Below are 25,416 nucleotides of genomic sequence, written 5' to 3'. Positions count from 1 at the left end.
AGTGGTTTCCCTATTGCATGTTCTATGTGATCAAGAATTCCCACCCAGTATGTGTCCAACTTAGGGCAATCCCACCAAATGTGTGTAGGTATTCCATCTCCTCCACAGTATCTCCAACATTTTCCCGAGGCCGATTTTTAAATGCGCTGTAACCTACTAGGGGTGAGGTACCACCTGGATAGGAACTTGTAGCTAGACTCTTGTACTCTTGTGAAGATTGAGGTTGTTTTTTGTGATCTGAAATGCTACCTGCCATTATTGGTTAGTTATTACAATTTCCCAGGCTTTGGTAAATGAGGGAAGAAGGTGAGTGTCCTCCATTAGTAGGAGTTTGTATAATGTTGATATTACGTGGGCTGTGGAGGTGTTTTTCATACATAAGTTTTCATATGGAGTCTTTTGTCTTGTGATGTTATGTGTATGCCTATGTGTCGCAAGGTAGTGGTTGAGTTGAGAGTGGGAGAGCCAGCTCATGTTTATGTCAGGCATAATTTCTTTTATCTCACTAAGAGGCTTGAGTTTGCTCCCTGCAATTAGTGCTGTGAGTGTATATTCCTTAAAGGGTGCTTTTTTTGGCCAAGCTCTTTCTCTTTATATATCCATGGCACTGTGGGATTTTGGTATGTTGGTGTTAATGGAGAGTATTGTGAGGATATGTTTGTTGAGGTATGTAGGATCTTGTCCCATGTTGCATAGAAATCCAGAAATACTGGGTAGTTAGAAATTGCTATTGGTCTGTCTTACATTGGAATCCAGGCCTTTAGGCTGGCATTTCTCGTATCCAAAATATCACAATCCAATTGCACCCATTCTTTATTGGGATCATTGAAACACCAGTCTATGAGTCTATGTAGAGTAATAGCTTGTTTATAAATATGTATGCTGGGAACCCCAAGACCTCCCTTGTTGAATATCTTTATCTCTCGTGTTATGGTTTTCTTCTAAATTTGTAACTCTTTGTGTCACTCTTTTCATCTTTTTTTAGAGCAGAGTGAATGCAGGACATCTTTTGTAAGGCTTGAGGAGTTGGATGACAGGGATGGCATGTTTTGCAACTCTCCTGACTGCAGACGGTTGTTTGAGGCAGTGGTGGAGAGGGCCAGGGATGTGTCTGTTTTAGATATTGTTGCAGAATTCTAGAGTTTGCTGGGCCATCTGGCTTATTAGATTTGTGGCCTGGCATACCTTGACAGTTGATAGTCTGCTGGGTTTTGTTGGTAGGACTACTATTTTATATTGGGAGCTGGCTGTGTGCCATGTGTAAGGGCCTGTCTGGTCTGAAGGCTGAGGGGAGGGGGGTTGGAGTCATTTGGATTAAGATTCTTTAGGCTTCTCAGATTGATTCCCCTTCAACTGTTCCCCTTGTCTGATGTATGGTGATTCCACTAGTGTGTCCGTAGGTTTACTGTCTGGTGTTCAAGGTGTACGGTATGCTCTGTCTGAAGACCTGTCGGGTCTGTGATTCAAAATATTAAAGTTGGGACTCCTAGGTTATGGATCTTGAGAGTTTCTATGCTGGTGTAACTGCTCCTTTTCTCAGTTATTAACATATATCAGGCCTGAGGGTTGTTAATTCATCTCAGCCCTGTGGCTGTTTATGCATCTAGGTCTGATTGCAGCCAAGTGCGACACAGCTTAATGGAATGCTGCATGCCTTTTAGTGTAGGTCTCCACTGCCGATATTTTATTGCCCTGCGTGTATATGCTCCTAGAGTGGGTCTTATATGCAGAGCAAGTGGGCGATTCGAGAGGACTTTACCCCATGATGTCGAAAAGTTACCTCCTGAGCTGTACCCGACTTGCCTGTGCTCTGCCTTTCAAGGTGTTGCAGCTGCGATGACGGATCGAGTTGGGACCTACTCCATTTGGAGTTCTTTGTGTGGTGTGGCAGGCTGCTTTTGCTGTGGTCAATTTTGTGGATGGATCTGAGCTGGCGTGAGATCCACTTATGGTCCGCCTGCATGCCGGGTCTAAAGTGTGCAGCGTGTGCAGCAACCTTATTCTGTGGCTGCTTGTTCTCAGGGTGCTAGGCTGTTCTTAGGGAATAATGTTGTGAATCTGGCTAGCTATTGCTGTTGGGTTTGGGTAGCATGGGCCTAGGAGCTGTTTGCTTATGCGGCCATGTCACTGAATGGCCAAGCTCCACCCCCTACATGTGCCTTTTTAATTGTAATTGCACTTTGAACATGTTTGAACATGTTTTAAAAAACACACGGCTAGATTACGAGTTTTGCGTTATGAGTGAAAAAGCATTGTTATGCTTCATAACTCTACTTTATCCCTAACGCTGCTATTACAAGTCTATTACAAGTCTATTACAAGACATAGCGTTGGTATTACGAGTTTTGCTGTGAGATCAAAAAGTGAGCGGTACAGCCTATACCGACAAGATTCGTGCCACCATCTAAAGTCAGTAGTTATGAGTTTTACGCTACAAAGCTGTAGCATAAAACTCATAACTAAACTGTCACAAAGTACACTAACACCCATAAACTACCTATTAACCCCTAAACCGAGGCCCTCCCGCATCGCAAATAATAAAATATTAACCCCTAATCTGCCACTCCGGATATCGCCGCCACTTAAAAAAATTATTAACCCCTATTCCGCCGCACCCTGACATCGTCGCCACTGTAATAAAATTATTAACCCCTAAACTGCCGCCCTCCCACATCAATTTTTTTTTTAAATATAATTAACCCCTAATCTGCTGTTCGGCCAATTTGTCCCTATAATAAATCTATTAACCCCTAAACCTAACCCTAACGTAACCCTAACACCTAACATTACAATAAAATTAAATAAATTAAATGAATCCAAGCAGGCAGAAGTCCTCATTGAAGCCGGCAGTAGTCTTCATCCAAGCGGGCAGAAGTCTTCATCCAGACGACATCTTCTATCTTCATCCATCCGGCGCGGAGCGGGTCCATCTTCAAGACATCCGGCGCAGAGCATCCTCTTCTTCCGATGGCTGTTGAAGAATGAAGTTTCCCTTTAAATTACGTCATCCAAGATGGCGTCCCTTACATTCCGATTGGCTGATAGAATTCTATCAGCCAATAGGATTTAAGGGGGGAAAAATCCTATTGGCATTTGCAATCAGCCAATAGGATTGAGCTTTCATCCTATTGGCTGATCCAATCATCCAATAGGATTGAGCTTGCATTCTATTGGCTATTCCAATCAATCAGAATGTAAGGGACACCATCTTGGATGACATCATTTAAAGGGAAACTTAATTCTTCAACAGCCATTGGAAGAAGAGGATGCTCCACACTGGATGTCTTGAAGATGTACCCGCTCCACGCCGGATGGATGAAGATAGAAGATTCTGTCTGGATGAAGACTTCTGCCCGCTTGGATGAAGACTTCTGCTGACTGGATGAGGATAGTGTCCGGTTTTCAAAAACTGGTTAACTTAGGTTAATTTAGATTTTATTTGGGGGGTTTAGTTGTGTGGGTGGTGGGTTTTATGGTTGGGGGTTGTTTGTATATTCTTTTTACAGGTAAAAGAGCTGATTTCTTTGGGGCAATGCCCCCCGCAAAAGGCCCTTTTAAGGGCCATTGGCAGTTTAGTGTAGGCTAGGGTTTTTTTTATTTTAGGGGGGGGGGCTTTTTATTTTGATAGGGCTATTAGATTAGGAGTAATTTGTTTTTATTTTTGATAATTTCTTTTTTTTTATTTTGTGTAATTTAGTGTTTATTTTTTTGTAATTTAGATAAATGTATTTTGTTAATTTAATTTATTTAATTTTATTGTAATGTTAGGTGTTAGTGTAACTCAGGTTAGATTTTATTTTGCAGGTAACTTTGTATTTATTTTAACTAGGTGGCTAGTAAATAGTTAATAACTATTTACTAACTAGTCTACCTAGTTAAAATAAATACAAACTTAGCTGTGAAATAAAAATAAAAACCTAATATAGCTACAATGTAACTATTAGTTATATTGTAGCTAGCTTAGGGTTTATTTTACAGGTAAGTAAGTATTTAGTTTTAAATAGGAATTATTTAGTTATTAATAGTAAGTTTTATTTAGAATTATTTTAATTATATTAAAATTAGGGGGTGTTAGGGTTACATTAGGGTTATGGTTAGATTTAGGGTTACGTTAGGGGATAATATATTTATTTAGTGTTAGTGATGTGGGAGGCCAGAGGTTTAGGGGTTAATAATTTTAGTATAGTGGTGGCGGCGACATTGGGGGCAGCAGATTAGGGGTTAATAAATTTATGTAGGTGGCGGCGACATTGGGGGCGGCAGATTAGGGGTTAAAAGTGTAATGTAGGTGTCAGGAAGGCAGATTAGGGGTGCTTAGACTCAGGGTTTATGTTAGGGTGTTAGGTGTAAACATAATTTTTTTTCCCCATAGACATCAATGGGACTGCGTTATGGAGCTTTACGCTCCGCGATTGCAGCTGTTAGGCTTTTTTTTAGCCGGCTCTCCCCATTGATGTCTATGGGGAAATTGTGCATGAGCACGTCAAAACACCACTTGTATTTGGTTGGGGTATGGAGCTCAACGCAACCATATCTGCCGCACAAGACGTTTTTTTGGAAACCTATAATAGCAGCGCTATGAAAGTGAGCGGTGAAAATAATTAGCCAGCCAGCCATAATGCAAAACTCGTAATCTGGCTGACAGATACATATTTTATAGTCTGTAATTGTGATTTGACAGCAATTCCAGATTTCAGCTAAACAATTTTGAATTTGTTTTAAGCTACCTTTTTGTTAATGAATTAGAAGAGATAGATTGTTAGATAGATAGATAGATAGATAGATAGATGTTAGTTGGATAGATAGATAGATAGATAGATAGATAGATAGATAGATAGATGTTAGATAGATACACATGCACAGATTGATAGGTGTTGATAGATAGATAGATAGATAGATAGCTAGATAGATGTTAGATGGATAGATAGATTTTAGATGGACAGACAGAAAGATAGATAGATTTATAGATAGATAGATAGATAGATAGATAGATAGATAGATGTTAGATGGATAGATAGATTTTAGATGGACAGACAGAAAGATAGATAGATGATAGATTGATAGATAGAAAGATAGATAGATAATAGATAGATATATAGATAGATGTTAGATGGATAGATAGATTTTAGATGGACAGACAGACAGAAAGATAGATTGATAGATAGATAGATAGATAGATAGATAGATAGATAGATTTAATCTTGTATGTAGTATTATGAACTACATTTTGGATAAAACACACAATTGACCATATAAGAAAGAAAATTCACTCTTTTTTTGTAAAGTTCTTTTTTTTTATTTTCGCTAATTAATTTTATGGATGACTGGAAGTTTACAGCTGGAAATACCTCCACTGCTCCATGAAATTTACCTGTCTAGAAGATGTCCACTGCTCTTAACATGAATTGAAAGGTCTTTAAAATTGCTTAGCTCTTTAAGTAATCTAAACTGATTAAAGTTTCATTGTGATGCACTGTTTAGAAAAATATAGAAACTTGTAATCTACATATAACACTCCTTAGGTTTTAGCTATATAAAGTAGATTATAATTTTCTGTCATATTAAATATGCAGAGTATAATTATTACAGTGAAGTTGCTTAATAATCTCAGTAGTAATTATCATTGTTAGTTTTATTATATGCTGTATATATGTTTTTTTTGCAACACATAAATTTAATATTAGCATTTAGTTATATATGGATCTGAACACTTCTTTAGCACTAGTATAATGGTTAAACACATGCAGTACTTTTAAGAGCTTGAAGACTGTATACTATATGATTATAGAAGTCCATGCAGCCAGACAGATGTCCATTGGTCAAGTACAGAATATACAGTGCATTTTAAAGGGCTGGTGGATCTACCGAAGCAATCATTGCTCAAATGTCAGTTAGTCACCAGAGGAGTTGTAGGAAACTTCAGCTCATTTGTAAAATCAATGTTCCTCAAAAAAAACCAAAAACATAATAAACTTTTAATTAATTAAAGTTGCACAGAAAATCAGTTGCGAATATACTGCACGCGTTATGGCTTTTTCACATTTGGGGTTGCACAGCTATTACTAGACATATGCGTTTCGATTCGTTCCGAATCGAAATTCAGCCGAATTTGTTAAATTCGGAGATTCGGATCGATTCGAATTTCTGAATTACGGTAGTACCGAATCTACCGAATAAATCCGAATTAGTTTGGATTTATTCGTTACATTCGGATGGCCATGGATTACACTAGTATTGTACAGTATATTAGGTTATATCACTCTGCTATGGGTTACACATAATATACAGTACATAATACTAGTCTAATACACAGCACATCCCACCTAACACATACCAAAATTCAGAATTTCCGAATCGAACCGAATCCAGCCGAATTTATTCGAATCCGAATGAATCTGAAACCAATCCGAAATGAATTCATTCAAATTTTTCCGAATTTGAATCGATCCGAACCGAAATTCGAAAACATCTGAATTGATCCGAACCGAACCAAAACAATTTTTTCCGCCGTGCACAAGTCTAGCTATTACAAGTTGAAAAATAACTTATTTTGCGTGTGCATTAAGCCTAGTAATGTAAAACAGCCAGATCACGTGTGTGTTCACATATTTCCCATAGATGTCAATCGAGAATATGTTGCGTAAAGCCCTTGACGTATTCTCTTTGAAAAGTGTAGATGAAAATGTGATTATTTCATATTGCAAAAATGTTTTCATAACAGAATATATTCTATTTATTTATAAATAAATATTTATCTATATATGTGATGATTTTGGGACTGATATATCTATTTATAGCGAGATATGTATATAAATATATATATGTATATATATCTTGAGATCTATATGCAAATATCTCCCTCTGAGATATTGTTTAATGAGCATAAGATTGTAATGTAAAATCTTTTCATTATCTCCCTAGTTAAACATATCTCTATAAATATAAATCCATGTTTCTCAATGTATGTGTATGTATGTCAATGTAAAATCCATGCATCACTTTTTCACCATCCATGCACCATCCATGCATCACCTGAGATCTCTTATCTTTGAGCCCTTATAACTTTTGTGTGCAATAGTTTTTTTTAAATAATTTTTATTAGACAGTGTTAAAATGAGTGTATCTGTACTTTTGAAGTGTTTCGTGAAACTTTCATGTTGCGCAAAACTGTTAACTACAGCTCTTCGAGTGCTGAAAGGATTGTTGCGTAAAAGGCGAATGCGCACCCACAATCGCAATTTTTCAAGTCTTGTAATGGCTTTGCAATGGAAATTGATTGCGAAAAGACCATATTGTGCGTGAAAAAGTCAAAACGTGCCACTTGTAATTTTGCCCTTAATCCATGACTGTTTGTAATATAAATGTTTTTCCAGACCTCAGAGACAATGGAATATTATCTGAACTTCAAGCAGAACATAACTTTTCAGCAATTAGTTAACATATTTAAATTTACCTATAGACTGAATTTCAAACAAGAATAATTAAAGCAACAAAACACAAATTTTGTATTAATGTATATTATATATAAGCAAAAAATACCTAATTGCAAAATTTCTGCAAAAGCATTTAAAGTTTATCTTTGTTTGCAAAATTTGCGAGCTAGGGATATACTCCTTTAAAACATGTTATTCCATTGATCCCCTCTGCTGAGCCAAAAAGGGACAAATATAATAAGGAGAGCTATAAATAAGCTACTACATTGATCAAACAATCCTTGTGTAGATAAAAGAATTGGAATGGGTTTTGATGTCTGAAGTTAGCTCTCAGCAAGCTCATGAGCTGCAGATAAGGTTAAAAAGAGATTAACTAAAGCAAGGGCAGTTATAGGCAGTGCTGTCCAAGCAGGAATCGCTATACTGGTGACATGAGATGTGTAACAAAATACACTTAAACACAATTAATTCTAGCTTGTAATAAACTATTCACAACATAAAATTAATAAAGTATATTAATAATGAGCCTTGTGTTAGTGGGTTTATATACATCTTGGTATAAATTGATAAAACCCTCCAAGAACAAATGACAATACTTTCATAAATAATCAGTCACATGCTTATTAAAGAAAGACAGATAACACAATTAACTTATTATTGCTACAAAGTTTAAGCGGATCATGTCCGCTGCACATCGATAAATGCCGACAGCATACACTGTCAGCATTTATCATTGCACTAGCAGTTCTTGTGAACTGCTAGTGCAATGCCGCCCCCTACAGATTTGCGGCCAATCCGCCGCTAGCAGGGGGTTTCAATCAACCCGATCTTATTTGATCGGGTTAATTTCTGTCCGCCGCCTCAGAGCAGGCGGACAGGTTATGGAGCAGCGGTCTTTAGAAACACGAGGCATCACGTTTCATATGGAGTTTGATAAATTGACCCCATAGTGAATTAGTCTAAGCTTCAGTAGCTCAGTCACTCCCAGATATTCCATATATCCTCTAAGACATTGTTTCTCAACCGCGGTCCTCAAGTACTCCCAACAGGACAGGTTTTCATTTTAGCTGAACCAGTGCACAGGTGAAATAATCAGCTGATGGGTGTGAGCAAGTTAGTAACCATGGTGTTACTGATCAGCGGATTATTTCACTTGTGCAATTGTTCAGATATAATGAAAACCAGTCCTGTTGGGGGTACATGAGGACCGTGGTTAAGATAGAATTATCCTATTGACTACTTCAGCATCACATCATGTTTATTGTCAAAATAGTCAGAAGGACAAACTGACCTCTCTTGGTAAATATATGCACACTATTTTTTTGATACATATTAAAACTTACAAAGTTTAGCTATGGAATAAGTTCGAACCACTTTTCAGCCATCTTTATCCACTGTCTTGCAGAATTTGTTGGTGAGGTAGGAGTCGTAGGACAGCAGACCTAAGACTGCACCTGAGTCTACAATAACAACTGCTTCTTCAGGACCTGTTGACAAACACAGCAGGACAGATGATGGTGCTAGCAGTTGTGTATGGAGTGGTGCAGCAAGGTCAACTAGCAAAAGAGAGTCCTTCTTTTCCATGGGTATCTATGGGGGATACCTTAGTTCACAAAGCAAGAAGGTGTTGACAATACAAAAGGTGAAGGTTTAGTGACTAAAATGCTATCTTCAATGCTTCAAGTACATCAGTTAGTTCGGGTTAGTAGGTTGCGGTGGTTACAAGGTGTGGGGGTGGGGGCCTAGGAACCTATTTTTTCTGCCTTATAAGCAGAGGTGAGAAATTCAGTGGCTTTGGTACCCTCTGCATTCTTATCTGAAGCTTAAAGCTGCCCAAAATATTAGGAAGAGAAAGCATGTAAAAACTCAAAGTAAAGGGCAGTGTACAAATGTAAGGAGTCTGCAGGTGATGAGACAGAGTTTAAAAAGGAAAATATACAACAATTTTCATTTAACTGCATGTAATAGACACTACTATAAAGAATAATATGCACAGATACTGATCTAAAAATCCAGTATAAAACCGTTTAAAAATGTACTTAGAAGATCCCAGTTTAGTACTGTTAAAAAGGTTAGCTGGAACACTCACTAAAAGTGGTTCTAAAGCAAAAAAAGCACACACTCCCCTCTCCCCTTCCTCAGCATATGAAAAGACTCTTTACACAGCTATACATCAGTATTCTCCTAAAACTTTGGGCCTGGTTTGGATTCTGAAAATCAGCGCAATGTTATTTAAGCAAAACTATACTTTTTAAGAAAAAACAAACTGTATAGGCTATATAAATGGATCATCTATAAAACAGTTATGCAAAGAAAAAGTGTATAATGTCCCTTTAAGCGTTTGAGGAACCCTTTTAAAGAACATCAGTGGTGTTTTAACATTTCAGGGTTGTATCACTAACATTAGATTTGATAAGGCATTTTGTGGTGGTTCACAATGAAATCATCTAAGGCCTCTTTGGTTCTTTTTGTGGTTGCAAAGCACAAGCACGTTCACCATGGGGAAACGTACTTTGAAGCTGCAGGGAGGCATTTCACTGTGATATTGGATATATAGGAAAACACAAACAGAGACAAATAAAATAACTAGTACGAGAGGGCCGAGAAACGCGTTGTAGATATTTTATTTGTAATGTTATGTAGGTTATAGAATTAAAGATTAAGAGGCATATTTAACAAATGTCTGTCAGACCTGATCCAACAGTGCGGATCAGGTCCGACAGACATCACTGAGTGCGGAGAGCAATATGCTCTCCATATTCAGCATTGCACCAGCAGCTCACAAGAGCTGCTGGTGCAACGCCGCCCCTGCAGACTCGCGGCCAATCGGCCACCAGCAGGGAGGTGTCATTCAACCCGATCGTACTCGATCGGGTTGAATTCCGGTGAATCCTGTCCGCCTCATCAGAGCAGGCGTACAGGGTTATGGAGCAGCGGTCTTTGTGACCGCTGCTTCATACCAGCTGTTCCTGCATGCTCGCCAGAAACACGGGCCATCAAGCTCCATTCGGAGCTTGATAGATAAGCTCCCATGGCAGAGAAACTATTTGCAGTTATTTTATTTGTAACTTTAGGTAGGTTTATTTTATTAAAGACTAAGACCGAGAAACACATTGCAGTTATTTTATTTGTAACCTTATGTAGGTTATTTTATTAACGTTATGTTTTTTAAAAAATAAAAGCGTTTTTTATGTTGCAGTTCATTGAATGGACATCTAACCATTGGAAGAGTTAACTTCAATAGTTACTTTATCCTGATATGTTACCGGTGGAGAGTGAGTTCACCTGCTTTACAGAAATTTGACTATCCTTATGAGGATCTCCGGAGCTGACTTTTGCTGGGAGTGAGCTTGCTGGATAGCTCAGAGTTTCCAGCCTGTTTTTGATCACCCTTTGAGGTGCTCACTAAATGTGAGTAGAATCTACTTCATTGATTTGCCTAAATTTTATCTGAACTTGTGATACTCTATAAGGTGCCCTTTGTCTCTGTGTTTTCCTAAATTCGCCTTATTTGATCCGAAGTACTCATAAATAAAGGAGCAGCCCAACTAGCGTTTATGGAACATTATTATTTATCTTATTCTTGGATTTGAACTTTATCTAAGTACTTTTTATAATTGTCATATTATTTTAAATAATATATGTATTATTAAGTATAACTTTTTTCCCATGATATTTTTTCATATCCAATAATATCTAATTATACGTATTACTGTTGATATCTAATTCTTTATTGTTAGGGGTTTAACTATACACCTATTATGCATTTATATAGTTTGAACACCCCCTTTCACTATTCACTGATTTGAATAGTTTTGTTTTTTTATGATGGTGGATATGGTTTTGAACAACACTGTTGACTGTTGTCTAAAATGCACTGTCGAAAGAGGAAGTGTAAGAAAAACTTTCAGTCATCTCACTGCAGTTGTTAACCAGGTTCTGTGTACCCTGAATGATTTCATGTCTTAACCTTTTTTTATTATTTAAAGGGACAGTCTAGTCCAAAACAAACTTTCATTATTCAGATAGGGCATGCAATTTTAAACAATTTTCAAATTTGCATCTATTACCAATTTTGCTTTGTTCTATTTGTATTCTTAGTTTAAAGCTAAACCTAGGAGGTTCATGTGCTAATTTCTAAGCCCTTGAAGGCCACCTCTCATCTCAGGGCATTTTGACCGTTTTCACCACTAGAGGGTGTTAGTTCATGTGTTTCATATAGATAGCACTGTGCTCACGCACGTGGAGTTCCTAGGAGCCAACACTGATTGGCTAAAATGCAAGTCTCTCATAGAACTGAAATAAGGGGCAGTTTTCAGAGGCTTAGATACAAGATAACCACAGAGGTAAAACGTGTATTAATATAACTGTGTTGGTTATGCAAAACTAGGGCATGGGTAATAAAGGTATTATCTATCTTTTAAAACAATAAATATTCTGGTGTAGACTGTCCCTTTAAGAATAAATCATGTGGATTTTGGGATCTGTGTACAATACCTATAGCTAAAATATCCCTATTAAAGGGACAGTCTACTTGAAAAATGTTATTGTTTAAAAAGATAGATAATCCCTTTATTACCAATTCCCCAGTTATGCATAACCTACAATGGTGTATTAAAGGGACAGTTAACACCAAAATTTGTGTTGTTTTAAAAGATAGATAATCCCTTAATTACCCATTCCCTAGTTTTGCATAACCAACACAGTTATAATAATACACGTTTTATCTCTGTTATTACCTTGTATCTAATGCCTTATTTCAGTTCTTTTGACAGTGCTCACTCCTCTGTAAATTAACGTGCATGAGCTCAATGTTATCTATATGAAACACATGAACTAATGCCCTCTAGTGGTTAAAAACTGTCAAATGCAGAGGCGGCCTTCAAGGCCTAAGAAATTAGCATTTGAACCTCCTAGGTTTAGCTTTAAACTAAGAATATAAAGAGAACAAAGCAAAATTGGTGATAAAAATTAATTGGAAGGTTGTTAAAAATGGCATGTCCTATTTGAATCATGAAAGCTTTTTTTGGACTTGACTGTCCTTTTTACATACTTTTTACCTCTGTGACTACTTTGTATCTAACCCTCTGCAGACTGTACCCTTATCTCAGTGCTTTTTACAAGCTAGCCAATTAGTGCTGGTTCCTGCATAACTCCACAGGAGGCACAACAATGTTATCTATATGGGAAACATAAACTAGCACTGTCTGGCTGTGAAAAGCTAATAAAATGCATTGAGATAAAGAGGCTGCATGCAGGGTCTTAGAAATAGGCCAAAATTATAGGTTTAGAGGTTACAAAGTATATTATTATAACAATGTTGTTTGTGCAAAGCTGGTTAATTGGTAGTAACAGCATTATCTATCTATTATGCTTAAACAATATAAAAAATCAAGTAGACTGTCCCTTGAAGTGTAAGTACCCTGTGTATATGAAGTGTCCTTACCTCTCATTGATGCAGTGTTATGCTTTGAATATTTTTTCTTTTCTTTTTAGGATTCCTCTGCTGTTTGATGTGACTTTCAATATGTGGTTATTTCAAAAGGGAAAATACTTCATTCAACACTTCAACAGTATTGTATTTATTTGGTAACAAAGGGCTCAATCATATGCGGCGCCGCCTACAAAAGCCGGTGTTGGCTATTTTTAGATGGATGGAACTATAACATATAAGGCGCCGTGTACAAATGCGGCACATATATTTTACCCGTTGGCCGCTGTTTTTACTCCCATAACATAGAACCAGCGTCGCAAGTCGGTATCACATATTCATATTCAGCACAAGGACTTAAATTTTGAAAAAGGAGACATTTTAATACATATTCACCTCGCCACACATAGCCAGGCGCAGCAAGCCTTGCGCTGAGCATATGAGCACCATAACTTCCTGGAATTCTTAACAAACACCTAACGCATGCTCAATATGTACCTCTAAACCGCCATCCCCCCACCGTAATAACTAATAAATTAATCCCTAATTTGCCAGCCCCCAAATCACAAAGTATCTCATAAAGTTATTAAACCCTAATCTACCACCCACCTACAACGCAAATGATCTAATTACACTATTAACCCCTAATCCACAAACCCCCACAACGTATTCTACCTAATAACACTATTAACCCCTAATCTGCCAACCACCCACAACACAATCTATCTATTAATACTATTAACCCCTTATCCGCCAACCCCCCACAACACAATCTACCTAATTAACCTATTATATGGTCTGGGGATGATCAGACTAGTTTGTGTATGCCTATCCATAAAGAAGTCAAGCCTGGTTACTCCTGGAACATTTCATTCCATTGGTACCAGATTTCATAATGCATGTATAGCCTATCCTGAATTCTGTAGACATATTCTTCCATTTTTTGGATATATGTCATTTGAGTGATGACTGCTTGGATTGTGGGTGGTGTAGGCTGCTTCCATGTTCTTGCAATAATTCACTTCACTGACGTTAGGAAATAGATGAGATACACCTTCCTAGACAATACCATCCTCTGAAAGGACAGATGCAATAAACCTAGTACTGGTGTTCGAGGGAAATAAAAACTTAAGGCTCCTAGTAATTCAAAGCACTTTCTCCAAAATTGTCTAATCCTGGGAAACTCCCACCATATGTGTACCCATGTGTCTGGTTGTCCACAGTTTCTCCAACACAAGGGATTAGTGGTTGGATTAATCTTATATAAACATGTTGGGACTAAGTGCCACCTCACAGCGACTTTATAGTGGAGTTCCCTGAGTGCTACACTATGTAAAGCCTTCCTCGCAAAAGTTAATTCTCTATTCCAAATGAAGGTGTCCACTGAAAAGCCAAGGTCTTTCTCCCATGCCCTCTGGGGGCTTGAAATGAGATCTATTTGAATGTCAGTCAGAATACAGTAATTAACAGACATAATTCCACCCTTCTACCTTCCCCTCTTCAGATAACTCTCCCATCTGGTTATCTCTCTCAGGCCCTCCCCCTGAAAGCCCCATAATCTTATCAGACTAAGGAATTGGAAAACCTCAAAATGATATTTCTGGGGGACAGTACATTTTTCTATAAACTCTTGTGAGTTCAACCATCTACCCTTCTCGTAAAGATCGCCTATGCATAGGCAGCTCAAGTTCTCCCAGAACGAACCATGAGTCTCTGACATACAACTCGTTATGCTCCTAAGGGAATGAATCAGTGAAGGATGAGGAGTGACATTGAATAGATATTTGGATCTATCCCAAAAGTTTAAATTATCTAGCAAAATGGGGTGATCAATTCCCATACGCTTTCTATAGTGAGTTGGAATCCAAATCAAATCTGGGAGCTTCAGTGAACATGGTATAAAAGCCTGTTCAACATCTTGCCACCTATAAGAATTTGCTGTGTTCCCCCATGCTAATATGTGTGAAAGGCAAGCTACATTGTGATAATATATCAGGTTTGGAAGAGCAAGTCCACCCTTTTCGATTGGCCTCTGGAGAATATATCTAGGGGTACAAGGACTTTTCCCCCCCACACATATTTAGTGACCATGCCTTGTAATTTATTTAATATAGTTCTGGAAAGTATGTAATATTAGGAAGGAAAGACATTTTGATGGCAGCAATTCTGCTTGTCCAAGAAATTTCAGTAAACTCCCAAGAGTCTAATAATTTCTGAAACTCAGGTAGTCGATCTGTGAAGTTTCTAGCTATAACAGAGGGAATATCTTGACCCAAAAAAACACCCAAGCACCTAATGAAATCTGCCGACCAGTTAAATGTAGATCTGCTCTGGAGGTACCTCAATTCCTCTTTCGCAATGTTTAGCAGTAAGACCTCCATCTTAGTCACATTCAGCTTGTAGTAACTAATATTGCTGAAGAGATTTAAAATGGCCATAGCAGCTGGCAGTGAAATTCTAGGGGATGTTAGTAGTAATGTGATGTCATCTGCAAATAAAGCAATTTTATGTTGGGAATTACCAATTTCTATTCCTTTAATCTCCACTGCCTTCCTAATTGCTTGTGCTAAAGGTTCCACTGCCAACGTGAATAGGAGCGGCGACAGGGGACACCGCTCTCGAGTTCCATTTGAAATTTCAAATCTATTTGATATGAAGTCTATTCCCCTTATTCTAGCTGAGGGACATGAATATAGGGCTTGTACAGCGACCCTGAACTCCCCCGGGATCCCAAATAACCCCAGAACATCCCATAGGTAATCCCATCTCACCCTGTCGAAAGCCTTCTCAGCGTCCAATGACAGGGCAAGAAGGGGAACCTCTTTCCTTTTAGCCTCTGTAATGATATGTAGCAACCGCCTTGTGTTATTCGGACCTTCCCTCCCTGGGATAAATCCTACCTGGTCCCCATGTATCAATGAAGGGATAACTGTAGCTAATATATAGCTGATATATGCCTTAAAGGCGGCCCAGAGAGTCTGTATGGAGGTTTGGTCATTATCATTTAACTTGAAAAAGTCCTTGATTGTGCTATCAATGTCTTTTTTGCTGTCTGGGTGTACCTACAAGCCAGTCTGCTAGTTTCCAAGAAAATCCTACATCCTGAGGGCTATCACCCACTACTGCCATAACCGACTGATGATCTGACCAATAAGAGGGAAGAATTTTAGCATGGGTCACCCTATCTAGGAATTTCGGGGAAGAAAAAAAGGTGTCAAGTCTAGAATAGGACTTATGTGGATTCGAGTAGAAGGTAAAGTCCTTTTCTACTGAATTCAATGCTCTCCATGTATTGTATAGTAGATATTGTGCCATCAGTTTTTAGAAAGCCAGAGAGCGACCCAGCCAATCTGTCTGCCTTCCCCATGTAGGGGAGCTGTTTATCAATATCTGGGTCCCACACAAGGTTAAAATCTCTTCCTATCACTAAATCTCCCTGCCTAATAGTGGACACCAACTTCAGGAGTTTCCTAAAAAACCTAAGCTGGCCTGAGTTTGGTGCGTAGACATTAACTAACGTTAACGGGATATTATTAATTTTACATACTGTAATAATGTACCTAGCTTGCTTATCTTTCTCCACATAGACTGACTCATAAGCGAGGGTGTCTTTAATTAAGATAGCAACTCCTCTCGACTTGGTATAAAGTGACGCTGCTATAGTCTGAGAATAATTGCAAAAACTATATGTCCTATCTTTTACCTGTGTCCAGTGAGTCTCTTGTAAGAATGCAATGTCTATGTTGTTTTTCCTTAGGCTATTGAGTAAGAGACTTCTTTTGGTAGGGGTATTAAGTCCCTAAATGTTGTGGGTTAGTAGTCTAAAGTCTCCCATCTAGTAGGGAGAGAGGGAGAAGGAAAAAGATATATATATATATATATATATATATATATATATATATATATATATATATATATATATATATATATATATATAGTGAAGATTGGAGTAGCCGTGTTAGTCCAGTAGATAGATGCTCAAAAAACAAAGTATTGCAGTATGCAGTGATACCTTTTTTATTGGACTAACATAATATTTAAAAGACAAGCTTTCGAGAGTTTTCCTCTCTTCCTCAGGTCTGAAGCAATACTGATCATTCTGATATAGATACACATCACATACAACACCTGGAAGGGAGGAAGGGGGGTGCGAGGGGGGTCATAAAAGCAGAGAATGTGTCTGAAGGAGAAAATAGCTGAGAATAGCCAGAAAGAATAAATAAACAGGACTTAATGTAGACTCTGGCTTTCTCACACACTACCATAACTTTCTATAATCTCTCATCTTATTGTCCTATATTGGTTTCTTTTTCCTTTTTGTTTTTCCTCTCATCTGACCTATTTACTCTCCTCTGTTTATTTATTCTTTCTGGCTATTCTCAGCTATTTTCTCCTTCAGACATATTCTCTGCTTTTATGACCCCCCCTCTCACCCCTTCCTCCCTTCCATTTGTTGTATGTGATGTGTATCTATATCAGAATGATCAGTATTGCTTCAGACCTGAGGAAGAGAGGAAAACTCTCGAAAGCTTGTCTTTTAAATATTATGTTAGTCCAATAAAAAAGGTACCACTGCATACTGCAATACTTTGTTTTTTGAGTATATATATATATATATATATATATATATATATATATATATATAAACTAATTTAGACAAGGCGAGACCATTGTCTAAATTAACAACAGAAGTCAACAGTGTATTTTCATACAGTTTATCAAACTTTTTTCAAAAATAGCGGACCAAAGCCGCTCTTAGTAGTTCCCAGACTAAAAACTGGGTTAATAACAGTCACCTATTTAATAAATTGTTAGAAAGATGTAACTAGGTGCGTTGTTAGGTGTTGATGTGGGGGGGGCGGAGTTTTATAATGCTCCTATTTTGTGTTGTGAAGAAGGTGCAGCTATTTGCCAACCGCCAAAAAGAAATATATACTATATAAAGGGCATGAGGGGGCACTGCTCAACGGATTTCTAGTCATTATTGTCACATGACTTTCAATGTATATTTTACCTTTCGCAAAACCTCAATAAAAGATTACATTTTAAAAAAGAAAGAAAAATGTATTTAAAGGGACATGAAACCCAACATTTTACATTCATGATTCTGATAGAGAATACAATTTTAAACAACTTTCCAATTTGCTTCTATTATTATCAGGTATTTGTAGAGCGCCAACAGATTCCGCAGCGCTATGATTTAATTTGCTTCCTTCTCTTGTTATCCTTTGCTGAAAGGTTTATATATGAAAGCTCAGGAGCAGCAAATAACCTAGGTTCTAGTTGCTGATTGGTGGATGCATACGCATATATACTGATTGTCATTGGCTTACGCATGTGTTCAGTCAGCAACCAGAAGTGCACTGCTGCTCATTCAACAAAGCATACCAAGAGAACAAAGACACATTGTTAATAGGAGTAAATTAGAAAGTTGCTTAAAATTTCATGTTCTATCTGAATCATGAAAGAATAAAATTGGGTTTCATATCCCTTTAAGTTTAAATTAAAATAAAAAATCTAATATTACAAAAAATAAAAAATCTAAGATTAGAAAAAAATTAAACAAAATGATCCAAAATAAAAAATGTAAGCCTAATGTAATACCACTATAAAAACAAAAAACACCCCAAAATAAAAAACCCTAATCTAACACTAAACTACCAATAGCCCTTAAAAGGGCCTTTTGTAAGGCATTGCCCTGAAGAAATCAGCTTTTTTCCCTTAAAACATACAAATTAAACCCTAGTAAAACCACCCACCCAACCCCCCAAAATAAAAAAGACCTAACTCTAAAAAAAATCTAATCAACCCATTGCCCCTAAAGGGTCATTTGTATGGGCAGTGCCCTTAAAAGGGCAATCAGCTCTTTTGCTGCCCATTAAAAAATAAAAAAGGCCTTAGATTTTTTATTTTTTGTAATATTAGATTTTTTTTATTTTAATTTATTCTTAGGTTTTTTTTTTTTTTCATGTTAAAAGGTTTTTTATATAAAGATAGGATTTTTTTGGTAATTTTATTAATTAAAGTTAGTCTTTTTTATTTTATGTAATTGTAGTTGATTGGCGTTAATTTAGGGTGTGTTAGGTTAGGGAGCTTAGTGATTAGATTAATACATTGTGTTGTGGGGGGATGGCAGTTTAGTGGTTAATACATTTATTAGGTAGATTGCGTTGTAGGGGGATAGCGGTTTAGGGGTTAATAGTGTTGATAATTTACTTTGCGTTGTGGTGGGAGGGCGGGTTAGGGGTTAATGTTGATAGGTACTTTGTGTTGTGGGGGGATGGCGGATTAGGGTTTAATACATTTATTAGGTAGTTTGCGATGTGGAGGGGTGCAGGATTAGGGGTTAATACATTTATTAGGTATTTTGCAATGTGGGGGGATGGCAGTTTAGGGGTTAATACATTTATTAGATAGATTGCGTTGTAGGGTGATAGCGGTTTAGTGGTTAATAGTGTTGATAAGTACTTTGCGTTGTGGTGAGATGGCGGATTAGAGGTTAATAATGTTGATAGGTACTTTGTGTTGTGGGGGGATGGCGGATTAGGGTTTAATACATTTATTAGGTAGTTTGCGATGTGGAGGTTGATGGATTAGGAGTTAATAGTTTAAATTGGTAGATTGCGTTGTGGGGGGATAGAGGTTTAGAAGTTAATACATTTTATAATTAGTTGCAATATGGGGTGATGGCAGATATAGGGATTTTGACTGTTGGGTTAATTTTTGGGAGGCTTAGACGTTTACAGGCGATTAAACATTGTTTTTTTTTTTCTTAGGTGCCAGCAGTTCATAAACTGCCGTAAGTCACTGGCAACTCTAGAAATGTCTTTCTCCGCACATTTATGAACGTCGCCGGTTTATCCGATTTAAGGCAGTATATGATCTGCCAGTACCGTATATGTGATTCACCAGATGTGCGAGGTGAACTTACGAGCAGCGTGGGTTTCAGCAGTTGCGCTGAAACCTACGCCGTATATGTAATCTCACCCAAAGTGTTAACTGTTTTTGCATTTGTACATTTATTTAAATAATAATATAATTTAAGTGTCTGTATGGTCAAAGGTTTTTCTGCATCAATGGAGACTAGTATGGATCCTGTCCTGGTGAGTATAGTATAGGTGTTTGGGCACGTATGGTGTTGTTGTGGGCTTCTCTATTTGGGAAAAAGCCTTCCTGATTGACATGAAGTAACCCTTGTAGTACTGCATGAAGTAACCCTTGTAGTACTGCATTTATGCTTTTGGCATTTTCCAAATATTTTTATATCTGCCCGGGTCTTCAGAGGGTTTTCCCACTTTGGGGATCATGGTAATATAAGCTTCCAGATTTTAGAAAGCTCAGAGTGTCATTAAGGTGTAGATATACTGAGAGGAGATGAGGAGCCAATATCTCCTTGAAAGTTTTATAATATATATTTGGGAATCTATCAGTTCCTGGGCTCTTGCCATTTAGCAAGTCATATATCACTTCTTTGATCACCTCTTGTAAATTGATAGGTTCTTCAAGAGCCTCTTTTATGTAGGCTTGTAATTTAGGCAAGTCGGCCATTGATATATAATTTGATATTTGTTGGTTATGATTAGGAGATATGTATGCTTGTATGTTATATAGGTTACTGTAATAATCACTGAGTACATTTGAGTTTGAATTGGCTGTCATGTGTATCAGTGCCATCTGAATTTTTAGGCTTGTAAATATAAGAATAAAAGGGACAGTCAACACAAAAATTGTTATAGTTTAAAAAGATAGATAATGCCTTAACTAGCCATATAGATAACATTGCACTTACGACCGTGGGTTGTGCACAGCCCAACACTAATTGGCTTAAATGCAAGTCAATAGATAATAAATAGTCATGTGATCCGGGGGCTGTCAGAAGATGCTTAGATACAAGGTATTCCCCGATGTAAAAGTGTAATAATATAACCTTTTTTTCTGTGCAAAACTAGGGAATGGGTAATAAAAGGATTATCTATCATTTTAAACAATAACATTTTTTGAGTTTCCTGTTCCTTTAAAGGTAATAAAGATATTGTTTTATTGCCTTTATAGAATAGAGATCCTTACATTAGGTTTCTTGACTTAAAAGCTTTTGCAAGTTAGATTGGACATTTTGTAGCTTCTTAAAGATGTATAAAGCTGTTGAGTTATTTTTATGTGCAGTTTCTAATGTATACAAAAATGCAGTTAGGTTTGGTAATTCTTTATTATTGGAGTGACTGTTCTTTGATGCACTCCCCTCATAGTACTGCCTTATGGGCTTCCCAAACTAATGATGGTGTCGTGGAAGGATTATTATTGCATGTAAAGTATTCAGTCAAAACTTTAGATACGTTCTCTAGTATATAGGGTTAATGTAATAGAAAACTGTCTCCATAGGAAGGTGATAAGGGGTTTGTCTGGTTATATTAAGTCAATAGTTACTGGTGCATGATCTGACCATAAGATGTTTCCTATGTCAGAATCTGTAAACATACAGAGGCTATTCTGTTTGAGGAAGAAATAGTCAATGTGAGTATATAATGTCCATGGGCTAGAGTAGTAAGAATAGTTTATCTGATTAGGATGTTTGTGCTATCCATGTGTCTATTACTCCCAGATTGCGTAGACTCTCTAATCCTTTGTTAGGTGCTCTATTATTATTTATCTCACGTCTGGGTTTGAAATAGTTTGCATATGTTGGAAGGGTAGTGTGTTTCTAAAGAGAATTCCTACACCTTTATGTTTCCTAGAAGAAAAGGAGCAATAACCATGAGGGAACTCTTTCTATCTAAATTTGGGCATGTTATTGTTCAAAAACTGTGTTTTTTGACTGTAAATAATGTCTGTATTTAATTTTTTTTAATTAGTTCAAGGCCATCACTCTTTTGAAGGGAGAATTAAGACCTTTAAGATTAAATTAAAGAAAATGTATTTTTTGTGGAACCATTATTTATAAGTGGACAAATGGGAGGATAGGGTTATTATTGCTGCTAATATGTAAATATGTTAAGTATATGGCCTAATTGGTGTGGCTGTGATTGTGATCCAATCCATATATTAGATCTGTTGGTGCCTATAACTTATTTGAAAGGATACAGCCTCCACCAGGGTGGAGTGAGGGAAAGAAGTAGAGATAGGAGGAAGAAAATACTTTTAGCTTATGGGACTGTTTAGGAAGTGTTAGTATATATTGAGCAGTCATAAACATTTCCTTAGGCTGAACATCATTCCAAATAAACAAATTAGAAAATGAACAAACAACAAATAGTTGTATCTTAAACAAAGCGTCACTAATAAATAAAGATATAACAATCTTTGTTCAATATAAGTGCTATTAAAGAAGATTCAAAGGTCCTTGTAAAAATATAATTAGAACACTGTTCTTAATGTAAAGGAACCTGATAAATGCAGTCCTCTTTAGCTGGGAATAATATTTCCACAGATTGTTGTCTCCACGATCCAGTGTGTTTGGAGGTCCTCTTGTTGGAAGATCCAATCACTATCCAAAGGAAATGCGCTAAAACAGCAAGATAAGACAAGCACAACACGCTTTGTTTAAGATACAACTATTTTGTAATTTATTTCAGTAAATTATTTTAGTATTTATTTATTGTTTTTACTCTTGATCAAAAAAAGGCAGTGCTAAGTGTTGTTGTTTTTCTTTTTGGGTATATATGAGCGTAACTGTTTTTTTTAAAAATGTATTTATGTTGTGTTTGGTGCAATTTTTTTTTAACTCTTTATCCTTTACAGGAGGTCTTCAGTCGTGCTTAGCCAACAAGTGTAAATTTCCAGCAGTTGCGTCTACTTTCCACTTGTAATACCATGCTAAAGTTAGCACAGTTGCGATATTGATTTTGCAACTTGCACTATGGTTAGTGCACCACTTGCAATTTAGCCCTTAACCTTTTATATCCTCTATTACATGACACAACTTTATTTTCTTAAATAAGTATTTTTTTTATTACTTTATTATACTTTAGTTATATTGTCTTAATGTCAAAATAGAAGGGCATATATGTACAATGGAACTAAATTGTTTATAAGTAGGCTGACCATATTGCCGCTTTAAAAAGGGACACATGAAAAATAAATAAGTCAGGGTTCTCATAATGGAACATTATTCCAAACCATTTCTTTAAACAGCCCTAACATTTGTATTTTTCATATGTTTCCCTTTTTAAAGTGCCATTATGGTAAGCCTAGTTATAAGAGGAGTGGAATGAGTAAATCAGTGGAGTAGAGAATTAGAAAGAAGGAGCGCAATAGAAAGAGGATCAAGAGGAGGGGAGAGAGAATATTCTATGAGGAGAGAATGAGTAGTTGTAAGTGGACACATATATAACACTATTCAACCCCTCCATGAAGCTCATCCAGAATAGTTATAGTGTATGGTGAATGTATGACCAAGACCACATGGCAAAATCAGAGAGTCAGTGTAAGCCCACAGTCACAAGTGGTTTAAGTGGGGCAGCAAAAATCTAAATATTCTTCATTCTGTTATGAACTAACAGAGAAAGGAGAGGCTCTCCAATATAAGAAGGAGGCCCTAATATTGTCCTATGTGTAAAGGGTAATCAGTTGAAGTGAGTGTATATCTACCAAAAGACCCCTATCTTATAGGAGTATAGGCAATCAGTATGCAATTTGAAGTAAAGCTATTTAATTGGAAATATCATATTCCTGCACTATTGGCAAAAAGAGGTGAAGGACAAGAATTACATGCAGACATTTTTTTTGTAGAAAAAGCTAATGTTACATTTAGGTTGTAATCACTTTTATTTCATATATATATATATATATATATATATATATATATATATATATATATATATATATGAACATTTAATTTTAAAGTAGTTTGAAAACATTTTATTCAATTACATATAATCATGGTAATGTAAAGAATATTTTAGAAAAACAGAATTTTAACACAGAAGCTATTTAAAATGTCAAGTCAGTCAGCATGTAAATTCTCTTTCCTGTTAATTATCTAGGTATTATTAGAAACACAGAAGTAGATAGAAATAAAAAATAACAGCATATTGATTTGAATATTCAGTTTGTGGCAATATCATTTAATTGCTTGCTTCAATATATTCAGGTTCAAATAAGATATACTGCATTATTATTCATTAATGAAAATGAGAAACTAATATTCAGGTACTGTATTTTCAAATGAAACGTTGCACAATATTTCTTCATATAAAAAAATAGTTTTCTAAATAAACATGTTATATCATCATGATTTAAATTGAGTATTATAAATTACTGCAATTATATCACACAAATGCAATATAAAAAATATATCTAACAATCTAGATACCGTATATAACAATGCTATTACAGTATTTCTTTTCAGCAAATTCTATGGAAAATAGAGTTAGAGAGGCCACTCTATTTTGACTGAGCAAAAACGTTTACTTTTAAATCGTAATATGTGAGTAAGAATAGGAGCACAATCAATTTAACTTGACCGGTGATATCACTCAATTGAAGCCTTACATGAGATAACAAATACTTTGAACTTACAGTTTTTTGCAGTTTTACAATAAACAAACTAGACAAATTTAATTTTTTTGGAATGCTTTAACAGCTTGTTTCCTGCAATTGTATTTCAACATCCATACTCCCTGTAATATTTTTTTTAATTCTAGAATCTTATTAATTAATAATATAAATCACCTCAATATATATTTATTTTGTATGATGAAGATAGTCATATGGATCCATAACATGTGGGATATATTTCCTGCCACTAGGAGGAGCCAAGAACCCCCAGAACAGTTTTAACTCCTCCTTCCTCCCATCTCTACTTCGGTTTGTTCTTGGCCTCCCGGGAGAAGGCTGAAGATAGAGGTGCTCCAGCTACTTGGGTGCTCCAGCTACCTGCTTATGGATTACTTATGGGAGCTCAGATCAGTTTGAGACCCTTTACCCTTAGCTCAGTTCTTTAAGAGAGAAGCAAGAAATGAGCTCCAGCACTCGGAAGGACATAGGGAATTAGGAATACTGGGTTATGCACAAAGTATCTCCCTATAGGATTTAAGCCATAACTACCCTCAGGCGTTGTGAGGACTTGTCCCTTAGCCTCCCCCTATGAGATCAAGGTATTTCCTTTAAGATCCTCTGCTGTACATACAAGCACTAGATGGGCTCTCTGCTGCATCCCGCTTCAGTCATCTGTCTGGTAAGATCAGTGGAGGGGTGCTTTACTTGTGTAAGTCATCCTAAAGCACTCTCATAGCCCACAGCCTATAAGAAGGTACTTTTACAAAGGTATACCATAACCAGGGGACTTAGTCTGCCTACCTGCTGACACAATTTTATGGCTTATTATTTCAAATTATTGCCCTAAGTACATTTGTAGGGTCTAACTAGGAACCTCTGTGTCCATTTTATCTCTTTTGAGATCTCTTTAAACTATTTTTTAAATTGGGTATCTGGCCCTTTAAGAAAAGGGCCGACTGCTCATATCAGTCAGCAGTAGTCTCAGGCAGCATGTGGTTGGCCTCTGCTAGAGGCTAGGTTTTATTTGGGAGTAGGTGTAATGCTTTGTGGAAACTTTCA

Source organism: Bombina bombina, chromosome 5 (assembly GCF_027579735.1).
Source record: "Bombina bombina isolate aBomBom1 chromosome 5, aBomBom1.pri, whole genome shotgun sequence".
In the NCBI taxonomy this organism is placed as follows: Eukaryota; Metazoa; Chordata; class Amphibia; order Anura; family Bombinatoridae; genus Bombina; species Bombina bombina.
The sequence above is the reverse complement of the archived record's forward strand: the minus strand, read 5'-3'. Positions refer to the sequence as shown.